At 44.4% G+C, this 14,918-nt stretch overlaps 2 long non-coding RNA genes across 2 annotated transcripts; both read right to left on the bottom strand.

Moving 5' to 3' along the window:
* Nucleotides 1-1,844: 1,844 nt before the first annotated feature.
* LOC115428303 (uncharacterized) lies at nt 1,845-5,637 on the bottom strand. Its single transcript, XR_003936603.1, has 3 exons — nt 5,628-5,637; nt 2,556-2,557; nt 1,845-1,975 (listed from the first exon to the last, which is right to left on the bottom strand). It is a non-coding gene; the product is annotated as an uncharacterized LOC115428303 (long non-coding RNA).
* Nucleotides 5,638-6,323: 686 nt separating this feature from the next.
* LOC115428302 (uncharacterized) lies at nt 6,324-14,646 on the bottom strand. The gene is made up of 3 exons (XR_003936602.1): nt 14,636-14,646; nt 11,742-11,756; nt 6,324-6,448 (listed from the first exon to the last, which is right to left on the bottom strand). It is a non-coding gene; the product is annotated as an uncharacterized LOC115428302 (long non-coding RNA).
* Nucleotides 14,647-14,918: the final 272 nt, after the last annotated feature.

Below are 14,918 nucleotides of genomic sequence, written 5' to 3'. Positions count from 1 at the left end.
GTCGTCACTGCACCACGGAGATGAGGTGTCCAGGCGACGGGTGCGTGCACTGTTGAACGTGTGGCCTCTGCGAATTTTCCGTGGACATTTGAGGTTTCGTAGTCCATACATTTATCATCCTACATCATCCTACACTGTGTGACACCATGGAATTGCACATGTGTGAGTCCCACCGTCATAAAAGCTGAGCTTTGTGCAGATCTGTTCAGTCCAGTACATCAGACTTCTGGACTTTTATCTCCATCCTTCATTCTTCAGACTCCTGTTTGTTCCCCTTAGTTGTTGTTTCTGTTAATAAATCCGTTTTTCTCCTTCCACATGTGCATCCATTCACATCCTAGACAGTAGACTGTGGTCAGTGACAGGAGCAGCAGTGCGAGTGAAGCATCAGATTCAGATGGACACATATCAGATGCGGAGACAGCGGGAATGGATGATTGACAGGAGGCTCAGCCAGGTTTCGCCAATTATGTCATTCGGACCGACTAAAATGATTGGTCAGACGTTTATCAGAAATATATGAGAATTAAACATTTTTGAGTGTCAGTACCTGGTGGGTTTCTTTTATATTTTAGTTTGACACATGCTTATTAGGAGCATTTGAAGATGACAAAAGAAAAGTGTAAAAATGCCACATCATACAGTATAGCTTTAAACACCGTTTTTACAGCGTTTAAATGACCAGCTGCGTTATGGGAGTGGCGAATAGTGAAAGAGGTGGCTTGCCATACTTGCCATAGTCCGTCAAAGAGTAATGTACGAATCAACAGATCCATCAAGCGGGATGAAATATTGAGAACGGTTGATCCCAGAGGCTATTTCGCCCGTGTTTATTGCTAGTATTTACCTGCATACACCTCAGTTTAAGTTCTTACGAGGTCCTATGTCTTTCTGAGCCATTGCTCGATTACAAAACATCCTTTTAGCTTGCACACGTTATAAAATACATATGTTATTAAACTTGACAGACGTCTGTTAAATTCACCTCCACCGCCATTACTGCCGGCTACTCCAAACTAGTGATGACGTAGACCACTGCCTCCTTTTATGGAAATTTCCAGGATCACTTGTGGTCACGTAGATCCTTCCATGCCGTATTTAGAAGCACTTGTTGCGCACGTTATATTTTGACAGACAAAGGACATGATCCTTTCAAATGTTCATTCCATAGAAATGGCACATAAGTGCCTCTAAAACTGGTTCCTGGTCAGAAGTATATTCCAAACCGTTGTAAGTCTGCAAAAGATCAGTGGGGACGAGCTGACGGATGCACCTGGATGAGCTGACCCAAATGGCTGGAATGTTTGATGGACACACTAACGTGCGCAAGAGGGTTTAATAAGGCTGAATTTTTTTAAGGATACGAGGGGACTGAAACATAAGAAGGCATAAATTTGTAGCTATGATGTTCAACTCCAAAATGGGACAGTATTTATTGCAGGAATAATTCAACAGATTGAGAAATTAAGGCACTTGAAGATGGTCCTCAAAATGTGACGGTTGACATTGCTCAATTCAAGGAGTCATTTTGGGTCAAATTGGGAATTTTTAAAATACCCTTCCAAAATTCATCTTGAAACTATTTATTCTATCTCATTATGATATTTACTATGTAATAAAACAAAATGAACAAAATCTATTGAATGGAATGCAATTTATTTTGGTACTTTCCCAGAGCGGTCTTCAATTACACCTAAGCTGATTTTGACTCATATATATGTATATATATATATATATATATATATATATATATATATATATATATATATATATATATATATATATATACAAACTCCTTTCATAATCCAGCACAAGTCTGGGCTCGGAAAATGAGTCATAGTTACCCCCGCCGTTTGCCCGCGCTTCATTGAATTTCTTCACTTTGACATTCAGAGCACTGGACAGAAATCACATCGCATCAACACCCGCCGTGGGCCTTCGCGATGCTTTGTTTTAATTAAACAGTCGGATTCCCCTGGTCTGCACCAGTTCTAAGTCAGCTGCTAGGCATCAGCTAGAGGCGACCCCCCGGGGGCCCACGCAAATGGGTCCCAGTGGGCGCCGTAGCTGGGGAGATCAGCGAGAAGGGCCCGGCGTGCGTCCAGAGTCGCCGCCTCCAACCGCTGTACCCGACCCCCTCCGCCAGTCCACCCTCCGTGCGGCGGTGGACACTGGAATGCCACGAAAACCCTGCAAGGGCCCCCGAGCGAACTGGGCCGCGCGCCACGCTTCCGACAGTGGGGAGAGGGGGGGCGATGGGGTGACTGCTCCCACAGCCGCGGCATGAGCCCAGCCCCGCTTCGCACCCCAGCCCGACTGACCCAGCCCTTAGAGACAATCCTTATCCTGAAGTTACGGATCTGACTTGCCGACTTCCCTTTATTGCCTTGTTCTAACATGTCAGAGGCTGTTCACCTTGGAGACCTGCTGTGGATATGGGTACGGCCTGGCACGAGATTTACACCTTCTCCCCCGGATTTTCAAGGGCCAGTCAGAGCTCACCGGACGCCGCCGGAACCGCGGCGCTTTCCAGGGCATTTTTAAACCCCTTGCACAGCTTGATTGTCCCCCATAGTGCAAGTTTGCAGAGGCGTCTCGCGATTGATCTGCATTTCAGTGGAGGCACACCCAGGGTCTGGAGGACAGCGGTGTTGCCTTTATACCATTTTCCTCTTGCACCAATTGGGAAGCCCCAAACCCAGACATCGTATGTACCAGGAAATTGTTTCATGACCACCTTTCTGAATTTCCAGTACTTTTTGACTTTGCCCTTCGCCGTCTTAGCCAGCATTGGCATGTCGTTGGACTCCAGAGGAATCGCGACGTCAGTAATCAAGGCAGAGTTGTCTTTAAATACAATTAGGTCGGGGACTCCAATTCATCCGTTCTTTCTTACCAGTCTCTTTTTGGTTACCACCCTCCAGTTTCGGTCTTGGCACACTTTGCCCAGGAGCTTGCAGACATTGTTATGTCGTCTCATACGGATTGCTTTCAACCCATTACATCTAGACATGACATGTCTAAATGTTTCGTTTTCTGTATGACATACTCTGCATGTTGTGGGAGAACCTTCATTTGCTCCATACATAACCGAGGCTTTAACCGGGAGGGAGTTGAACTGAAGTTTGAGTCCTAGGATGAACTCAGACTGGGTGAAGCCCACTGCAACTGGATTCTGGAGCAAACAATTAGAGATTTTGTCGTCTCTGAAATTTCCGACACCGTCACCGTGAAGTTTAAACTTCATTCACCTTTTGAACTCCCTGGATTTGAGAGTGCTTCCGGAGATTTTGCCGAGGTCTATTTGGTGGATGAGGTCCACTTCACATTCCACATCCCCCCTGTCAGGGACTTCAGGTTCTTTAATAAAGAACCTTTATTAACTGAGGAGTTGGCCATAAACCGAGTGACAACATCTGTTGACTGGAGCAGTCCCACCTGCCTCCTAGTCTGGGTGGCTGGGATCACCACACTCAACCCGAGCATGCTCAATCCACCATCACAGTAACGCACATAGAGTAGACCATTGGCAGTAGTAGGGTGTAAGTGAAACCACTTACGCACTTCTGTACGGATGTCCCTGTCACAATCCTCCAGAAGAGTTTTACTGACCATGCCAAAATCTGCCACACAGAATAACCGGGGAATAACAAAGGTGCGGAGAAGGTCAAGTTTGATTGAAGGTTTGACCTTTGCTTCTGACACTTTATTTAAGAGAACCCAGAGGGATTCTCTAATTGGGGGTTTCAGGAAGCCCTTCCATGGATTTATTTTAACGCCGAGGTACTTAACCGATTCCGATGGACCGACTGAATGGATAGGTTGACCTCTTAAAGTCCAGCTGGCGTTGACCACTGGTTTCCCTTTTTGGAACAAAAAGCTGTGACACTTAGCCGGATTGACAGCCAGCCCGGTAAGTTCAGCAAATTTGTCCAAGATTTTTAGGTTTATGCGCATGCCTTCCCACGAGTTACTTAGGAGGACCAGGTCGTCAGCATATGCCATGGCTGAAACAGAGGAACCCTCACAGATGTCAAATCCTTTGCCCATCTCTTGCAATTTATGGAGGAGTGGATCTAGGGCCAGGTTAAAAAGCAAAGGGGACATGGGATCCCCTTGCTTAACCCCCACTCTAATGAAGATCTTTTTGGAAGGCCCTTTTACCGTCTGAATCCGGGAATAACAGTGTTTATAGGAGTTTTTGATGATACCTTTTATCAGTTCATCTACTCCTCTCCTTTCGAGAACTGCATCAATATGGGAATGAGAGACAGTGTCGAAAGCTTTTGCAAAATCTATGAACACTACTGCTATAGACTTTTTCTCTTGTTTGCATAGCTCCAGTACTCCTTTAAGGAGTAATAGGTTTTCTGCGCAGCCTGGGGCTTTAATAAAGCCCCTTTGCCGGGGGTGAATGGAGCATGCTTTGGATAGGTGGTCTGTGAGGATACCAGAGAATAGTCTTTGCAGCATTGGACTTATCGTGATCGGTCACCAATTTTTAATGTGCCTCAGTTGATCAGGGTCATTGGTCTTTGGGATTAAGACCGTTCGGCTACGTTTGAGGACAACGGGGACAACGTCATATACTAGCAAAGTATCAAATAACTTAGCTAGCTTGATCCCATTTGGATCCCATTGCAGGAGATCTGTCTTTTTCAGTCCGTCAGGGCCCGAGGCGCTTTCTTGGTCTAATTGTATGATAGCCAAGACAACTTCGTGTTCTGAAATAGGTGAGGAGAAGCGGGAGTTATCTGCTAGCGGGGCATTGACGAATTGTCCTAGAGTTTTAAAGACATCTGCCCTCTCCCAAACACCTTTATATGTGATGTGGATTGTATCGCAATCGATGTTACATTGCGAATTGGATCGCCCATCTAGGATTTCAGTTGCCAGTGTAGCTACAGATTTCTCCGCTGCCTCTTGCCTCATCTTATATTTCATTTTGGGTGAGCTAAGCCAAATTTGGTGGATGCATCGGAGTGGGATTTTTTTGGCTTTAGCTATTATTTTGGGGTTTTTCCTTCTCAGGGAGTCTATCACGCTCCTAACCCGTTTTCTAATTTGGAGTGGAGTCGTTGGTTTTGGTTTAACATGTTAAAACTTGGGGTTCTTGAATGCTGACCAAAGTCTGTCTCTCACTCCAGAGACGGTAGGAACGGGGTCTATTTCAATTTCGAGGTCATCTATTGCCTGATCAGATTCAGAACCCGTGGTGCAGGGTGTATCCTTAAGAGAATACTGGATCTTACGAAGGACCTTGCATCGGTACTGGATCTGTCTTTTATTGTACGTTGGCAGTGCCAATGATGCGTGTTCAACACACTTCTTATTATCCGGATACGCATCCAGGATAGCCTTCAATGTGTGTAATTGGGAGTCCGACCACAGAACACGGGATTTGTTCCTTGTGGTAGAATTGGCCTCACCATGTTGTTGCAAATATGAGTCCAAGTGTGCCCTCCTCCTGTGAAGGGAGAGACCCCTCAAGGTGGAGAATGCTTTGGAACCTTCTTTGCAATTATGGTTTGCCATGAGCTTGGGTCGACTCTTAGTCCGGGGTTTACACTTGGGGGCATGGGTGATTGCTTGTCGGAGAGACAATCTATAGCCAGCACATCTTGTACATAGGAAGAGGACCCTGCAAGACCTATGTACGTGCTTAGCATGCCTCCATGCTTCTTTTGCTGAAGCAAGGTTGGTGGTACAAAGAAGACATTTTTGTTCAATCCAAGGAACTCTTAAGTCCCAAGGTCACTGAGTGGGGCAGGGCCTTGCTGGTAAAAGATTGTCGCCAATCTTTGTCAAAGCTGAAAATCAGCATGCCCTTCTCTTTTCTGGTGGAGAATAGTGTTCTCCTAGGGACCGGAGTCCTGAGCGGTCTACTCGGGGTGGAAGGGGCCGGAGCCCTACAGCTATCTGACTTTTTGTGTACAAGACGTCCTTCAGGTATAAGTATAGAGGTTCGATGAGCCCTTGGAGATGAAAAGGACCTGCGGATCTCAAGACGAGGTGCAGGTCTTTTCCTTGGGGGGGACATGGTCGGGATCTAAAGGGGACACACAGATAGGTGTTAGTCAGCAGAGTATAAGTTACACTGCAACCAAAAGGGGGATGGCAACAAACACTATCTGACGGGTACAATATATAGGAAGTCCCTATTACTATCCTCCAGTGGAGAATATGATTAGGGGCTTCTCCACTCAGGGGAGTGTTAGTATTGTGGGTGAGGAAGGAGTTTGACACAGGACACAAGTCGTTCTCCATTGCCGTTTAATTAACAGTGAATGACAATCGATATACAGAGTATGTACATATCCGGGCTCGGAAAATGAGTCATAGTTACTCCCGCCGTTTACCCGCGCTTCATTGAATTTCTTCACTTTGACATTCAGAGCACTGGGCAGAAATCACATCGTGTCAACACCCGCCATGGGCCTTCGCGATGCTTTGTTTTAATTAAACAGTCAGATTCCCCTGGTCTGCACCAGTTCTAAGTCAGCTGCTAGGTGCCAGCCGAGGCCCCACGCAAACGGGTCCTGGTGGGCACTGTAGTTGGGGAGATCCGCAAGCAGGGCCCGGTGCGCATCCAGAGTCGCCACCTCCGACGCCGTACCCGACCCCCTCCACCAGTCCGCCCTCCATGCAGCGGCGGACACCAGCCCACTGTGAAAAGCCTGCTCACGGCCAAGGGTCCCTGAGCGAACCGGGCCATGAGCCGCGCTTCTGACGGCGGGGAGAGGGGGTGCGATGGGGCGACTACTCTTCTCCACTTCGGCCTTCGAAGTTCTTTTGGCAGCACAGTGGTGCAGTGGATAGTACTGGTGCCTCACAGACAGAAGGTCCTGGGTTCAATTCCAACACAAGTCGACTGGGGTGGGACCTTTCTGTGTGGAGTTTGCATGTTCTCCCCGTGTCTGCGTGGGTTCTCTCCGGGTACTCTGGCTCCTCCCACCATCCAAACACATGCACTGATAGGTCCATTGGTTAATCTAAATTGCCCATAGGTGTGAATGTGAGAGTGACTGTTTGTCTGTTTATGTTCAGCCCTGAGATGAACTGGAAACATGTCCAGGGTGAACCCCGCCTTCGCCCTTAAGTAGCTGGGATAGGCTCCAAGGGACCCCCGTGACCCTAGTGAGGATAAAGCAGGTTCAGAAAATGAGTGAATGAATGAATAGTTAGTTTTATAAGCACACAACACAGTTTCAGTTAGTTATGTTTTTTTCTTTCAGGTATAGATTTTATTTATTTCAGTTAATGAAAATGTTTTTTGAATTCTAGTTTTTGTCTTTTCGTTAGTTTTCGTTAATGATAATAACCTTGGCATGCATGTTAGTGGGAGGGGTTTTTACAGGATGAGGTTTCCATTTTTCCATGGCAGAATGTGATGCAGGAAACTCCAGCACAACAGCCACATCGGTGATTGTCACATTTAGACTGAGTTGTCTTACACTTATAGTCAGTCCATTGTATACTGTACCTTGGAAATCTTTTGATACTCCTGGTAAAATACAAGTGGTGTCTAGTGGTGTACAAATACACTGTAACAAGTACAACAGAGGACCCAAATGCAGAACCAGGAGCTCTTTATGAACAGTCTTTATTCACAGGCAGACAAGCAACAGACCAGGGGCAGGCAGCAGGTGAGTCTGGGACAGGTGATGGGTGGGTAACCAGGAAAGCCAGTGGAGCTCAGACAGGAGATGGAGTTGGGGACAGAGGGCAAGTCGGTCAACCGGGGAGCAGGCAGGGAGACGTGGTCAGACAGGCAGGACAGGTCAGAGACGGACAGGATCAGGATCAGGATCAAAGGTTCATGCAGGAGAAAATGCTGGATAGTCACACACAAGCTAGAGAACAATCTGTCAGAGAACACAGAACAGAGGGCTGAATATGCACACTGAGCCTGATGAGCTTCAGCTGTGTTCACAGGTGAACGGAGTTAACGGACTGGGAGGTGTGGTGAGAGAGAGAGAGAGAGAGAGAGAGAGAGAAAGACTGAGAGAGAGAGAGAGAGAGAGACTGAGAGAGAGAGAGAGAGAGAGAGAGGAAGAGAGAGAGAGAGAGAGAGAGAGAGAGAGAGAAAGAGAGAGAGGAAGAGAGAGAGAGAGAGGAAGAGAGAGAGAGAGAAAGAGAGAGAGAGACAGACTGAGAGAGAGAGAGAGAGAGAGAGAGGAACAGAGAGAGAGGAGAGTAGGGAAGAAGAGAGAGAGACGGAGAGAAGAGAGAAGAGAAAGAGAGAGAGAGAAGAGGTAGGAAAGAAGAGAGGAGGACTGAGAGAGCAGGAGAAGAGAGAAAGAAGAGAGAGGAAAGAGGGGGGGAGAGAGAGAGAGAGAAAGAGATGAGAGAGATAGAGAGAGAGAAAAGAGAGAGAGACAGAAGAGAAGAGAAAAGAGAGAGAGAGAGAGGAAGAGAGAGAGAGAGGAGAGGCAAGAGGAGAGAGAGAGAGACGTGAGAGAGAGAGAGAGAGAGGAAGAGAAAAAAGAGAGAGAGAGACAAGTGAGGAGAGAGAGAGAGAGAGAGGAAGAGAGAGAGAGAGAGGAGAGAACGAAGAGAGAGGGAAGAGAGAGAGAGAGAGCAAAGAGAGAGAGAGTATCAGAGAGAGAGAAAAGTAGAGAGAGAGAATAGAGAGTAAGACAGAGCTGAGAGGAAAGAAGAGGAGGAGAGAGAGAGCAGACTGTGGTGTACAAATACACACTATAAGGCAGACTGTGGTGTACAAATACACACTATAAGAGCAGACTGTGGTGTACAAATACACACTATAAGAGCAGACTGTGGTGTACAAATACACACTATAAGAGCAGACTGTGGTGTACAAATACACACTATAAGAGCAGACTGTGGTGTACAAATACACACTATAAAGGCAGACTGTGGTGTACAAATACACACTATAAGAGCAGACTGTGGTGTACAAATACACACTATAAAGGCAGACTGTGGTGTACAAATACACACTATAAAGGCAGACTGTGGTGTACAAATACACACTATAAGAGCAGACTGTGGTGTACAAATACACACTATAAAGGCAGACTGTGGTGTACAAATACACACTATAAAGGCAGACTGTGGTGTACAAATACACACTATAAAGGCAGACTGTAATTTGAGTTAGTTCACACATCTTTGAGTCTTTTGAGATTGTTCAGAATAGGAAAACGACCTTGACCATGACGTTTCAAGGTCAGTATCACCAGTATGGTCATATCAATGACAGAAATGAATTCCACATTGTCTAAATGGAGGTATTACATGTGTATAAACATCAGTGGCTGCCATATTTGATATGACCATTGCACAGTTCAAGGCACTATGGCAGACAAGCACCTCTGTGATTTTTCATGTGTAGGGACTGACTAACTCACTTCAAGGGAGAAATTCCGCCAACTCCAAACTGCAAATTGGTCTACAGCAAGGTTCTAATAGTTTTGGATTTTTCATTATAGTTTAGTTTTATTTAGTTTTGACTGTTTTTTCTCTAATTCAGTTGGTTTTAATTCATTTTTAGGGCAGGTTTGATCATTTTATTAGTTTTCATTTTTCTCTAAATGCTTAGTTTCAGTTTAGTTTTAGTATTAATTTTAGTTTAGTCATCTCTTTTCTCTTCTTCTCTGTCGTCGTATTCAAATAAATCCCAGACAGGACTCTGCTGCTTTAGTCTCCATGTTTCCAGGTAGAGTGGGGACCAGAAGACGACTGGAAACCACAAGTGAACACAAGTGACGGACCCTTAAATATCATATGGTGACAGCAGAGAGCGAAATAAATCGATTTTGTATCAGTCCAACATTGACAAAGACAAAAACAAAGGGAATTTTATCTGTAATTTTTATCCGTTTCAGTTAGTTTTGTAAACACACAATACAGTTTCAGTTATCGTTTTTTTCTTTCAATTATAGTTTTTATTTATTTCAGTTAATGAAAATGTTTTTACAATTCTAGTTTTCGGCATTTCATTAGTTTTCGTTAACGTTGATAACCTTGGTCTAAAGGCCAGGTCCAGGATTATTCATGGCTGCAGCTATCAATGATTTTTCAAAAATTTATTAATTTATCAATTATTGTCTTGGATTCGATTCAATTAAATGATTATTTGAACAGATGAAATTGTAGAAATGTGAAAAAGACATGTCTTAAATACCAAACAGCTTGTCCTTTATTCCAGAACCAGCTGAAACAACACCCACAAAAAGTGTAAAAGTAAAATAATATATTTTAAAAATCTATACAGAAATGACAACAGCGATAACAACAGTATAAAAGTCTATATAATTAATAGGCCTGTAACGGTACACGTACCGAACCGAACCGTTTCGGTACACACCTGTTCGGTTCGGCACACAGCTGTACCGAAACGGCACAGTATGTTGACAAAAAGAAAAAGGAACGAAAGATGTCGTTTAATGCGGAACTTTAAATCCGCGCAAGTTTCACACGGACATATTAAAGGACACGCACATTGACCCAAAATACCAAATAGCAGCTGATATAAGGTAAAAAAAAAAAAAAAAAAAAAACAAATATGATGTGAACCTGGAAGGAAGAGACTGAAGACCCTCCACCATCAGTACAGTCCAGTTTGGATCACTTCAGGTCCCGGTGAAAGACAACAACGAGGAAAGAAATGGAGATAAGACGGACGTTGTTTGGCCCCTAGGAACTACGGTAGTTCTAAAACACACTAGCTCTCGCTCTCTCTCTCTCTCTCTCTCTCTCTCTCTCTCTCATGCACGCTGTATAACAGAGGAATAAAACTCGGAGTTGGCCACTGACAGTATATAAAAATAAAGTTTCACTTTCGTTTCACGCTAGCGTTAGTTACGTTAGTTATGGACCGGACCGCACCCCCCCACCCCCCGGCTCCGACCAAAAAAAACAAAACAAAAAAACAACAAACAAACCATCCCCCAGACAAATCGTACGTTCCATGCGCGCGCACACTCAAACGCGCACACTCAAACACACACACACACACACACACACACACACACACACACACACACACACACATACACACAAGTACACACAGTGTCCTAAACAGTTTGTTCTCTGTCCTAAAATAAATAATTTGGTTCAGTTTGTTGTCAGTGTTGCTCTTCAGTTTGTTTAAACAGAATACCAGTTTACCCTCCTGTTGATGTTGAACTTCATGCAGAATTTTTTTGCTGATATTTTTATGCAGAATGTGAACTGACAGAACTGTGATTAGATTTTTCTTGTTTGTTCAAAACTACCTGTCAGAGAAAAGTGCAATACTAATGTTTAAAATACATTTAGTCATATTAATAATTTATTTTATTTTCTATTTGATTTATAGCAGCAGAATTATATTATTCCTGTTTTTCTATATTCTATTGTGTCCAAAAATTGGGGGAAAAATGTTAAAAAATTCATAAATGTATTAAAGACATTTTGAGGGGTTTTCTTTCTTCCCGTACCGAACCGAAAAAAACCGAACCGTGGCTTTGAAAACCGAAAACGTACCGAACCGAAAATTTTGTGTACCGTTACAGGCCTAATAATTAAAGCTGCAGGCACCATTAGGCAGGACCTCCCACTCTGGAACAGTTTCACCTCCTGTCACCGTCGACACCTCAGTATTTGAATATTTGAGCTCAAACGGGGGTAAAGTTACTAATACTAATTATTTAGCCATTTTAATCAAGCTTTTATTTTGAAAGACACGACTGTGTATGTGTGTGTCTATGAGAATCAGTTTTAACTAGAAGCACTCGGAGAGCACAGACCTCTGCCAAGGCAGATCAGTGCCCCCCCCCCCCCCCCCCCGTCACCACCAAAATTTAAGCATTTGTTCCTTGTGCCGGTATCAGCATTTACTGAAATTTTCATCCAAATCCGTCCATAACTTTTTGAGTTATCTTCCACACAGACAGACAGACAGGCAGACAGGCAGGCAGACAGACAGGCAGGCAGGCAGGCAGACAGACAGGCAGACAGGCAGACAGACAGACAGACAGACAGGCAGACAGACAGGCAGACAGACAGACAGGCAGACAGACAGGCAGACAGGCAGACAGGCAGACAGACAGGCAGACAGACAGGCAGGCAGACAGACAGGCAGACAGGCAGGCAGACAGACAGACAGGCAGACAGACAGGCAGACAGACAGACAGGCAGACAGACAGACAGGCACACAGACAGGCAGACAGGCAGGCAGACAGACAGGCAGACAGACAGGCAGACAGACAGACAGACAGGCAGACAGACAGGCAGACAGGCAGACAGACAGACAGGCAGACAGACAGGCAGACAGGCAGACAGACAGGCAGACAGACAGGCAGACAGGCAGGCAGACAGACAGGCAGACAGACAGGCAGGCAGACAGACAGACAGGCAGACAGGCAGGCAGACAGACAGACAGGCAGACAGACAGACAGACAGACAGACAGGCAGACAGACAGACAGACAGGCAGACAGACAGACAGACAGGCAGACAGACAGACAGGCAGACAGACAGACAGGCAGACAGGCAGACAGACAGGCAGACAGACAGACAGACAGGCAGACAGACAGACAGACAGACAGGTAGACAGACAGACAGGCAGACAGACAGACAGACAGGCAGACAGACAGACAGACAGACAGGCAGACAGACAGACAGACAGGCAGACAGACAGACAGACAGGCAGACAGACAGACAGGCAGACAGACAGACAGACAGACAGACAGACAGGCAGACAGGCAGACAGACAGGCAGACAGACAGGCAGACAGACAGACAGACAGGCAGACAGACAGACAGACAGGTAGACAGACAGACAGGCAGACAGACAGACAGACAGGCAGACAGACAGACAGGCAGACAGACAGACAGACAGACAGGCAGACAGACAGACAGACAGACAGACAGGCAGACAGACAGGCAGGCAGACAGACAGGCAGACCAACGCTGACAAAAACAGAACTTCTTCGGTGGAGGTAATGAATTGAAATTAGATGAACAGCTGAGCATGCCTTACTCAGAATGGATGATCAGGATGGGGCTTCGTGTTTGTCTCAGAGTTGTGCTGTACTTTGATTCTTCTTTTATATGAAGCAATTTCAACATAAGCACAGATTTGGCAAAATGATCAATACTGGTTGATAACTGTTTATATCAGCATGTAAATGAACCAGTCAAAGCATCTGCATTCATGTGTACTGTCCTCCACTTTTATTTTAAATCACTTTGTGTCTGGTTTTTGCAGCTGCTTGTAGGTAAAAGGAGCAGAAAACCTGGACATTTTTCCCACATCAGTTTGGACCTTTGGAGGAAATACCACAAAGACGTCCCAGAAGTGAAGAACATTGCTGCTGTTTTTCTTGACAGATGTAGATTTGTTTGTGAAACTCTTTCTTCCTTTGATGACATAACCCACAGGTGTCAAACATGTGGCCCGGGGACCAAAACTGGCCCGCCGAAGGATCCAGTCTGGCCCCTGGGATAGATGTGTGAAATGTAGAAATTACACTGAAGATATGAACAGTCAAGGATGTTAAACTCATTTTGGGTCAGTTCAATCTAAAGTGGGTCAGACCAGTAAAATACTATCATAATAACTTAGAAATAATGAAAAATACAAATTTTTCTTTGTTTTAGTGTAAAAAAAAAAGTAAAATTACACAAAAATGTTTACATTTAGACTAGCCCTTTTACAAAAAATATGAACCACAGTATGTATGAACAACCTGAAATGTCTTTAGAGAAGGATGTGGAATTTTAATAATATTCTGTTATTAAATGTTTTGTGCATTTGTAGGTCCACTGTGATCTGTACGTTATAATACACGTGTAAATGATAAACTATGACATGATATTATTAACACTGCATTTATGTTTCTTTAGAATCTTGAGGTTGTTCATATTTGTTCATGTTATGTTCAAATACAGTTCATTGACGTAAACATTTTCATTACAGAATTTGACTTTTTTTTTTTTACTCAAAAACAGAGAAAACATTAGAGTTGACATTATTTATAAGTTCTTATCCTGTTATTTAAGTTATTTTACTGGTCTGGCCCACTTTAGATCATGTTAGGCTGAATGTGGAACTGAACTAACATGAGTCTGACCGCCCTGCCATAACCTAACATACATGGTTGAATCCTGAGTCTCTGAGACGAAACAAAGACACAGAAAAGCTGAAAATGAGAAGACTAAGAGACAAACAGCGTCACTGCCGAACATGAACATGAGCCACGTTGTTATTATGAGCTGATGTCATGAAATGCACTCACTGCATGTGTGATATATGACTTTGTTGTTTAGTCTGTCTATCTCTAAACAGTAACAGACCACGTCGTCATGACTCTGGATTTCCTTTTAAACTAGATAAAAAGTGCAAAAAAATAGTCTTGACAAGATATAAGTATGTACATGTAAGGGGGGGGGGGGGGGGTTATATTCCTCCCACTTTCCTCCTCCAAAGTTCTCTGGCCACCTCCCAGACCACAGAAAGAATGAAAAATTACACAAGGCCCTGAAAGTCATGAAAAAAGAATTAAGGAAGCACAGTAGGAGGATCCATTTCCTTTTCAACTATTGGCTCAGCTTTGACTTGGTGGTCCAATAACTCTGATGTCAACAGAACAGTTCCAGTTTCCACAGTCACATCATATTTATGCACTAAACTCCAGTTCAGTCACATGCTGCAGAACTGGAGCTTTGGTCCACAGTGGGTCTGTGCTGTGTTGATACCAGAGCAGAACACAGGAGGCTCACATTTCTGGAGCTGCACATCTGTGACTTCACATGCTGCCTTCAGGAGCTTAGGGAAACATCGGACATTTTGATACCAGCATAAATATGCAAACGAGTCACTGCACAGACCATCAGACGACAGGAAGCAGTTTAAGACATTCCAGTTTTAATGAGAAAAAAAAAAGCAGCACTAAGGGTTTATCATACAG

Source organism: Sphaeramia orbicularis, chromosome 11 (assembly GCF_902148855.1).
Source record: "Sphaeramia orbicularis chromosome 11, fSphaOr1.1, whole genome shotgun sequence".
NCBI classification, from domain to species: domain Eukaryota; kingdom Metazoa; phylum Chordata; class Actinopteri; order Kurtiformes; family Apogonidae; genus Sphaeramia; species Sphaeramia orbicularis.
This window is presented reverse-complemented; position numbering and strand designations above follow the sequence as displayed.